An 8055-nucleotide genomic window follows, 5' to 3' on the forward strand; every position below is an offset into this window, starting at 1 on the left:
CAGAGGAATGGATACAGAAAATGTGGTACATTTACACAATGGAGTACTATTCAGCTATTAAAAACAATTAATTTATAAATTCTTAGGGAAATGGATGGATCTGGAGAATATCATCCCGAGTGAGGTAACCCAATCACAAAAGAACACACATGGTATACACTCTCTGATAAGTGGTCATTAGTCCAGAAGTTTGGAATACTTGAAGTACAATCCACAAACCACAAGAAACTCAAGAAGGAAGACCAAAATGTGAACACTTCATTCCTTCTTAAAAGGGGGAACAAAATACCCATGGAAGGAGTTGCAGAGACTAACTATGGAGCAGAGACTGAAGGAAGGGCACTCCAGCCTGATATGCTGTCTCCTGAGAGGCTCTGACAGTACCTGACTAATACGGAAGTAGAGGCTCACAGCCATCCATTGAACTGAGTACAGGTATTATTAAGCCGGGCGGTGGTGGCACACGCCTTTAATCCCAGCACTTGGGAGGCAGAGAGAGGCGGATTTCTGAGTTCGAGGCCAGCCTGGTCTACAGAGTGAGTTCCAGGACAGCCAAGGCTACACAGAGAAACCCTGTCTCAAAACAAACAAACAAGCAAAAATACAAACAAACAAAAAAAAAAACAAAAACAAAAAAAAACTTTTTTAAGAGAGTGCTAAAGGGTTAGAGAGATGGCTCAGTGGTTAAGAGCACTATTTATTCTCCCAGACAGGGATTTAAACCCCCAAACCCATATAACCTCTAACAACCTTCTGTAACTCCATTCCCATGGGATCAGATGCCCTCTTCTGCCCTCCCCAGGAATCAGGCATACAAATGATGCAATAAATATTTAGACCAGGCTAGCCTCAAAATCCCTGGAGAATACACGGCTCTATTTCCTGAGTGGTGGGATTAAAGGCATAAGCCACTATGCCTAGCCTGGTAATCTTATTAGGATAAAATTGAATAACAAACATCTTAACATACATTAAGCTCAGCAAACATTTTCTGTAAAGGAAGGTGATTGACACCTTTAGCTCATTCTTTAAAAACTTTAATTTTTATTTATTTATATTTATTTTATTATTTTGTGTGTAGTATTCTACACCATATGCATGCCTGATGCCCAAGAAGGTGGTGAGCTTCCATGTGGGTACTGGGAATCAAACATGGGCCCTCTGCAAGAACAAGTGCTCTTAACCACTGAGTCAACTCTCCAGCCCCAAAAGGTTTTATTTTCTGTGTATGGGTGTTCTACCTACATATATGTTTATCCACATTTATGCAGTACCCACAATGGCCACAAGATGGTGTCTTACTTCACAGAACTGGAGTTACAGAAGGTTGTTTAGCTGCATGCTGGCTCTGGAATTCAGCCCCCATGACCACTTCCTCTGGAAGAACCACCAGTGTTCTTACCTACTAAGCCATATCTCTAGCACCAAGCCTGGGCTACACAGAGTTCCAGGCCAGCCAGGACTTCCTCGTGAGACCTGGTCTAAAAATGAATTAAAAATGAATCAAAAATAAATTAGATAAATTATCATCCTACCAGCTAAGGAAGTTTTTGTTCAAAAGGTAATCCATTATCTCCATTTTGTTTTCAAAAGTAGGGGAACGTGTGGTTGGGGGCGATACTCATGTACACATGTGTATGAGGTGGTAGAAGCCAGAGAGGACGCTGTCAAATGGCCTCCTCTAGCCTTATCTATTTTGGCTAGACCAGCAACTAACCCTAGTGATCCTCCTGTCTCTGTCACACACACACACACACACACACACACACACACATGCGCGCACGCTTTATTTATTTATTTATTCTCCCCCCCCCCATCCACCCATTTTCCGGAGACAAGGTTTCTCGGTGTGGCCTTGGCTCTCCTGAACTCACTCTGTAGACCAGATATGGCTGTCTCTGCCTCCCAAGTGCAAGGATTAAAGGTTTGTGTGGGGGTTGCTTGTTTGGTTGGTTTTAACCCAAGGCTTGAGACAGTGAAGAGATAAGCCCAGAATCCTAGAATTCTTCCCTCAAAGGATTACTGAGGAGGAGTTGAAAAGCCAGCATCCAGGGTACGCAGGAGTGAAGAAATGCCAAGAGAGGGTGAGTTGGGCATGAGGGGCCCACCTAGAATTCTAGCACTTGGGGAGGCTGAGGCCAAAGGATCGACATGAATCTGAAGCTACAAAATAATGAGTTTACCAAGCTGGGTTACATAAGAAGCTCCTATCTCATAAAAGAAGCAACTGGGGAATTGGGGTGGGGGGGAAGGACCCTAAAATAAAAAACAAAGGGAGATGTTGCGGTAAATCCCCAACCCCAAAATGCCCCATTAGTTGGGTGCTAATTTGTTGTGGTAAATCTCCAACCCAAAAAGGCTGGGTTAAAGAAATCACAACACAATTAGTTGGAATACAAGCTACACGCCTAGATTGGGCAGATCTACCATTACACTACTCTAATCCCATCTATAAGATCCCATATAACTTGCAGTTTCTCCAAGCCATGTGCTTCTGCTCCATTCTCCTTCCACCTCCTCTGTTGATGTCTCTCCTTCTTCACCCTTCTCCCCCAAACTTTTCAGCTCCACCTTCCCTCCTATACTGCCCAGTCACCAGCTCTAGACTTTATTTGAAAAGTTAAGGTGGGGAGAAGATTCACTCCTCATCTGCAACCCCTCCCAGTAGAGTGGAATTAGCATCAGAATCAGACCAGGGCTATCCACAACAGGGATAGAGAGACAGAACCTGCTGGGTAGTATTCTCAGGGGCAGACCAAGACTCCTGCCCAGTCACCCCTAGAGGTCAAAATGAGAACTTTGACAAGAAAGCCCTGGGCCCATGCAGACCACCAAGCACAGGGGCAGATCACTGTAATTAGCAGGCAGTAAAACAGACTCCCTCATCTCAGACGGCCGCCTTCCCTGGACTCCAGCTGGACACCAAGTGTTGATGTCCCACGGTCATCACAGATAAGAACTCAAAAGTCCTCCTTTCAAAAAAAATTTTTTTAAAGATTTATTTATTATTATACATAAGTACACAGTAGCTGACTTCAGATGCACCAGAAGAGGGCATCAGATCTCATTACAGGTGGTTGTGAGCCACCATGTGGTTGCTGGGATTTGAACTCAGGACCTTCAGAAGAATAGTCGGGTGCTCTTATCCACTGAGCCATCTCACCAGCCCCTCAAATTTTTTAAATTGGAGGGTTTTTCTTTCCAGAGAACATAAATTTCTTAAGGAAAAAAAATTAGGAAAACTGAGAGTGGGCAGAGATATGAAAGGAGTTCCTGTTCTTTAAATTTTGAGGTAGGATTTTGGTAAATTGTTCTGGCTGTCCTCAACAGCCTAGGATTTGGCCTGGCTTCAGAAGAAGTGAGGTTGCCCACCATGCCCCCCACCCCCGAAGCTCTTATATATCTAAAGTTGGCCTTGAACTCCCTATGTAGTCAATGATGACCTTGAACTTTTAGGGTTTTGTTTTTAACATTTCTTTAGGTGTGTGCATGTTTTGCTGCATATATGTGTGAACTAGCCACCTGTGTACCTAGAAGCTGCCCTCAGAGGGCAGAAGGCGTTGACTCTCCTGGAACTGGAGTTAGTTAGGACCCACCATGTGGGTGCTGGGGTCTGAACCCGAGCCCTCCACGAGCAGCAACTAGCTGCCCTTGTCAGCGCTTCTGGCCTTCTTTCCTCCATTTTCTGAGTTCTGGTATCACTGGTATGGACTGCCATGCCCAGTGTGTTGCTGGGATGGAACTCAGATAAGTGCTCTAGGACTGAGAGCTCCGTAACCCCAAGGTTATTTTGAGACAAGGTTTTACTTTGTAGCCCAATGCCAGCCTGGAGCTCATAGAAATCCTTCTACTCAGCTAGAGGGCTCAGCAGGTAGGAGCACTTGCCACACAAACCTGACATACTGAGTTTGATCCCTAGAATTCACATGCTGTGAGTGTTTATGTGTATGAATAGAGTATCAGTTTGTACAAGTTATCCTCTAGGGGCTGGAGAGATGGTTCAATGGTTAAGAGCACTGTTCTTCCAGAGGTCCTGAGTTCAACTGCCAGCAACTACATGGTGGCTCACAACCATCTGTAATGGGATCTGATGCCCTCTTCTGGTGTGTCTGAAGACAGCTACAGTGTATTCACATACATAACAAAAAGTCTTTTAAAAAATTAAAAGATAAAAAAAATAAAGATAGAAAAAAGAAAAAAATTAAAAGAAAATAAAATACCTTCTTGCATCAAATTCCCAACTCCGGGGTTGTGTGAGCATGGCTACCTTTGTGCGTAGGTCACCAAAGCAATGACACTAACACTACTGCCTCTCTGTGTTCTAAAGCACTGTGACAGGGTTTCTCTGTGTAGCCCTGGCTGTCCTGGAACTCACTCTGTAGACCAGGCTGGCCTTGAACTCAGAAATCCGCCTGCCTCTGCCTGCCTCTGCCTGCCTCTGCCTCTGCCTCTGCCTCCCAAGTGCTGGGATTAAAGGCATGCGCACCACCGGCCGGCTCGAATTATGAACTATTATAACTGGTGTCTCTGACTCACTTCATCTCATCACTGTGATTAGCAGAACAACAAGCAGACTATAAACCAGGGTTTGCTTTGTTCCTAAATTGAGGGAACACTCCAGAATGGCAGCAGAAATGGTTGGTGCCATAGCTCAGTCAGGCCAGAAGCCCTGGGTTCAGTGTACAACATTGCCAGATGTCATAGCAGTGGGGACATGGAGGCAGGCGGGCAAGAGGATCAGAGATTGAAGATTATACTCAGTTACATAGCAGCTCTAAGACAGCTGTGGATACAGCAGATGCTATCTCAAACAAAACTGTCAACAGTGAAGATCTGCTATCCCAGTCAGTGTCCGTGATCTACGACTGTATCTACAGTAGTATATCATAGATATACCAGTTATAATAGTTCATAATTCACAGTGCTTTAGAACACAGAGAGGGGCTGGTGAGATGGCTCAGCAGGTAAGAGCACTGACTGCTCTTCCAAAGTGCTGAGTTCGGATCCCAGCAACCACATGGTGGCTCACAACCACCCATAATGAGATCTGTCTCCCTCTTCTGGTGCGCCTGAAAACAGCTACAGTGTATTACACCAGAGGGAGTGGGGCGGAGGGAGTGGGGCAGAGCAAGCGAGGCTTGAGCGAGCAGGCGGAGTTCATGCCATCTGTACAGGTACAGTGTACTCATTCACATAAAAATAAAGAAATCTTAAAAAAAATTAAAAAAAAAACACAGAGAGGCAGTATTGTTAGTGTCATTGCTTTAGTGACCTATGTACAAAGGCAGCCATGCTGGGCATCATGGCTCACATGGCTCACACAACCCCAGAGTTGGGAATTTGATGCAAGAAGGTATTTTATTTTCTTTTAATTTTTTTTTCTTTTTTCTATCTTTAGTATGATCTACACTGTCTACCCTGTACCACTGTCTATCCTCTACCACAGTGTACCCTGTACCATGGTCTATCCTGTACCCCGGTCTATCCTGTACCACTGTCTATCCTGTACCATGGTCTATCCTGTACCACGGTCTATCCTGTACCACGGTCTATCCTGTACCATGGTCTATCCTGTACCACTGTCTATCCTGTACCACTGTCTATCCTGTACCATGGTCTATCCTGTACCACTGTCTATCCTGTACCATGGTCTATCCTGTACCACTGTCTATCCTGTACCACGGTCTACCCTGTACCACTGTCTATCCTGTACCATGGTCTGTTTCACCTGTGGCATGTTCCTCACTTGGGAGGACATGATACTGGTGCCCTCTGCTAGAAGATCTATTGAGTGCCAACTGCTTGTGAGGAGCACATCAAGATGGACTTCTGACCATCCACAGGGCTACTCCACCATGAAGGCCACTGTCCCCTCCAGACTCTGACAGGACCTCTCCACAGCCACCCACTGTGCAGGCTCAGGCCCTTTCACTGACAGACATCAGCAGATGCGGCACTGTTCAGGTTTGACTTGTGAGTTTCATCCCTGCTCTGCGTTGTCTAGCTGATGGCTCCGTGTGGCTCAGTTTGCTTACTATAATAGAGATGTAATAACAGTGCCTGCTCCTCAGGACTTTCCTGTCATTTTGATAGCAGGATTGGTATTTTTTTTGTCTGTATACTTACTGTGTGTCCAAGTGTAAATCAAGGCAATCAGTTAAAGTTTCAGAATCTGGTCATCTCTGTACAAAATTGCCATTCTCCATTATGACCTGTATACCAAATCAACTTGGGGTTTCTTTCTTTTCTTTTTTTTTTTTTTTTTTTTTTTTTTTTTTTTTTTTTTTTTTGGTTTTTCGAGACAGGGTTTCTCTGTAGCCCTGGCTGTCCTGGAACTCACTCTGTAGACCAGGCTGGCCTCGAACTCAGAAATCCACCTGCCTCTGCCTCCCAAGTGCTGGGATTAAAGGCGTGCGCCACCACCGCCCGGCTTCTTTTCTTTTTTTTTTAAAGATTTATTTATTTCATGTATGTGGGTACACTGTCGCTGTCTTCAGACACACCAGAAGAGGGCATCAGATCCCCATTACAGGTGGTTGTGAGCCACCATGTGGTTGCTGGGAATTGAACTCAGGACCTCTAGAAGAGCAGTCAGTCTTAACTGCTGAGCCATCTCTCCAGTCCTCAACTTGGGGTTTCTAAGTGACAAAAATCAGTATTTGTAATCTTTTGTCAAATCCAGCTCTTCCAGGGACAGCTCAGCTCCCCTAACTAACTGTAAAGACAGGAATGGAGGAGTTCTCCTAGGCAGTCTATACTCCACAAAGGAACCCTTCCGTCTCTGCCCTGTCCTTCAGGTTTTCCAGGCCAGCAGAAAGAGGATGTTCCATAAATAGGACCTTTAGGAGTATTGAGGCCATTGGGTTTATCTGATGCGTTTAAAGGTAGAAGTGATTTAGAAAAAAAAGCCTTATGGAGAAAATTGGGGTTCAAGAATAACGCAGGAGCCGGGTGGTGGTGGCACATGCCTTTAATCCCAGCACTTGGGAGGCAGAGGCAGGTGGATTTCTGAGTTTGAGGCCAGCCTGGTCTACAGAGTGAGTTCCAGGACAGCCAGGGCTACACAAAGAAACCCTGTCTCGAAAAAAAAAAAAGAATAACACAGGAGGTTGACACACTGGAAATTGGAAGTCTATAAGAAACTGGGCTCTATTGTTATTCTGACCCCCGGTTCCAGTCAACGTGATGCTGATAAACACACAGCTTCGAATGGTACACCCGGACATGAGAACACATAGCCTCATATTCAGACATAAGGACAAGACCATTCACAGGGACATTACAACAGCTTTAAACTAGAAATGACCCAGTGTTCACCAGCAGGAAAGCGTAAAAAGGCAGGGCTAGTGGTGGCATGTTTTTACCTTGGTCCAAGTGACAATTCAATAAAAATTATAACAGTAAAAATAAGAAATTGGGGATGGCCAGGCAGTGGTGGTGCACACCTTTAATCCCAGCACTTGGGAGGCAGAGACAGGTGGATTTCTGAGTTCCAGGCCAGCCTGGTCTACAGAGTGAGTTCCAGGATAGCCAGAGCTATACAGAGAAACCCTGTCTCGGAAAAAAAAAGAAAAAAAAGAAAAAAAGGGTTTCTTTGTGTAACCACCCTGGCTGTTCTGAAACTTGCTTTGTAGACCAGGATGACCTCAAACTCAGAGATAGACCTACCTGCCTCTGCCTCTGAGACTTGAGATTAAAGGTGTGGGCCACCATGCTTGGCCATTCAGTTCTTAACACCAACAAGGGAGCTCACAACAGCAGCCTATAACTCCAGTTTTAGGCATTCTGACTCCTGGCCTCTGAGGTGACCACAAATACAAGTAAACATACACATAAAATTTTAAAAAAAATCTTCAAAATTATTTTTAATTACATGTATGTGTGTGTGTATGAAGTGTCCACAGAGGCCAGAAGGCCACCATTTGTGATCTCTGCAGCTGGACTTACAGGCAGTTGTGAACTGCCCAACTTGGCCAGAAGGCTGCCGTTCGTGATCTCTGCAGCTGGAGTTACAGGCAGTTATGAAGTGTCCACAGAGGCCAGAAGGCCACCATT

The sequence above is a fragment of the Mastomys coucha genome, unplaced genomic scaffold (assembly GCF_008632895.1).
Source record: "Mastomys coucha isolate ucsf_1 unplaced genomic scaffold, UCSF_Mcou_1 pScaffold5, whole genome shotgun sequence".
Taxonomy (NCBI): domain Eukaryota; kingdom Metazoa; phylum Chordata; class Mammalia; order Rodentia; family Muridae; genus Mastomys; species Mastomys coucha.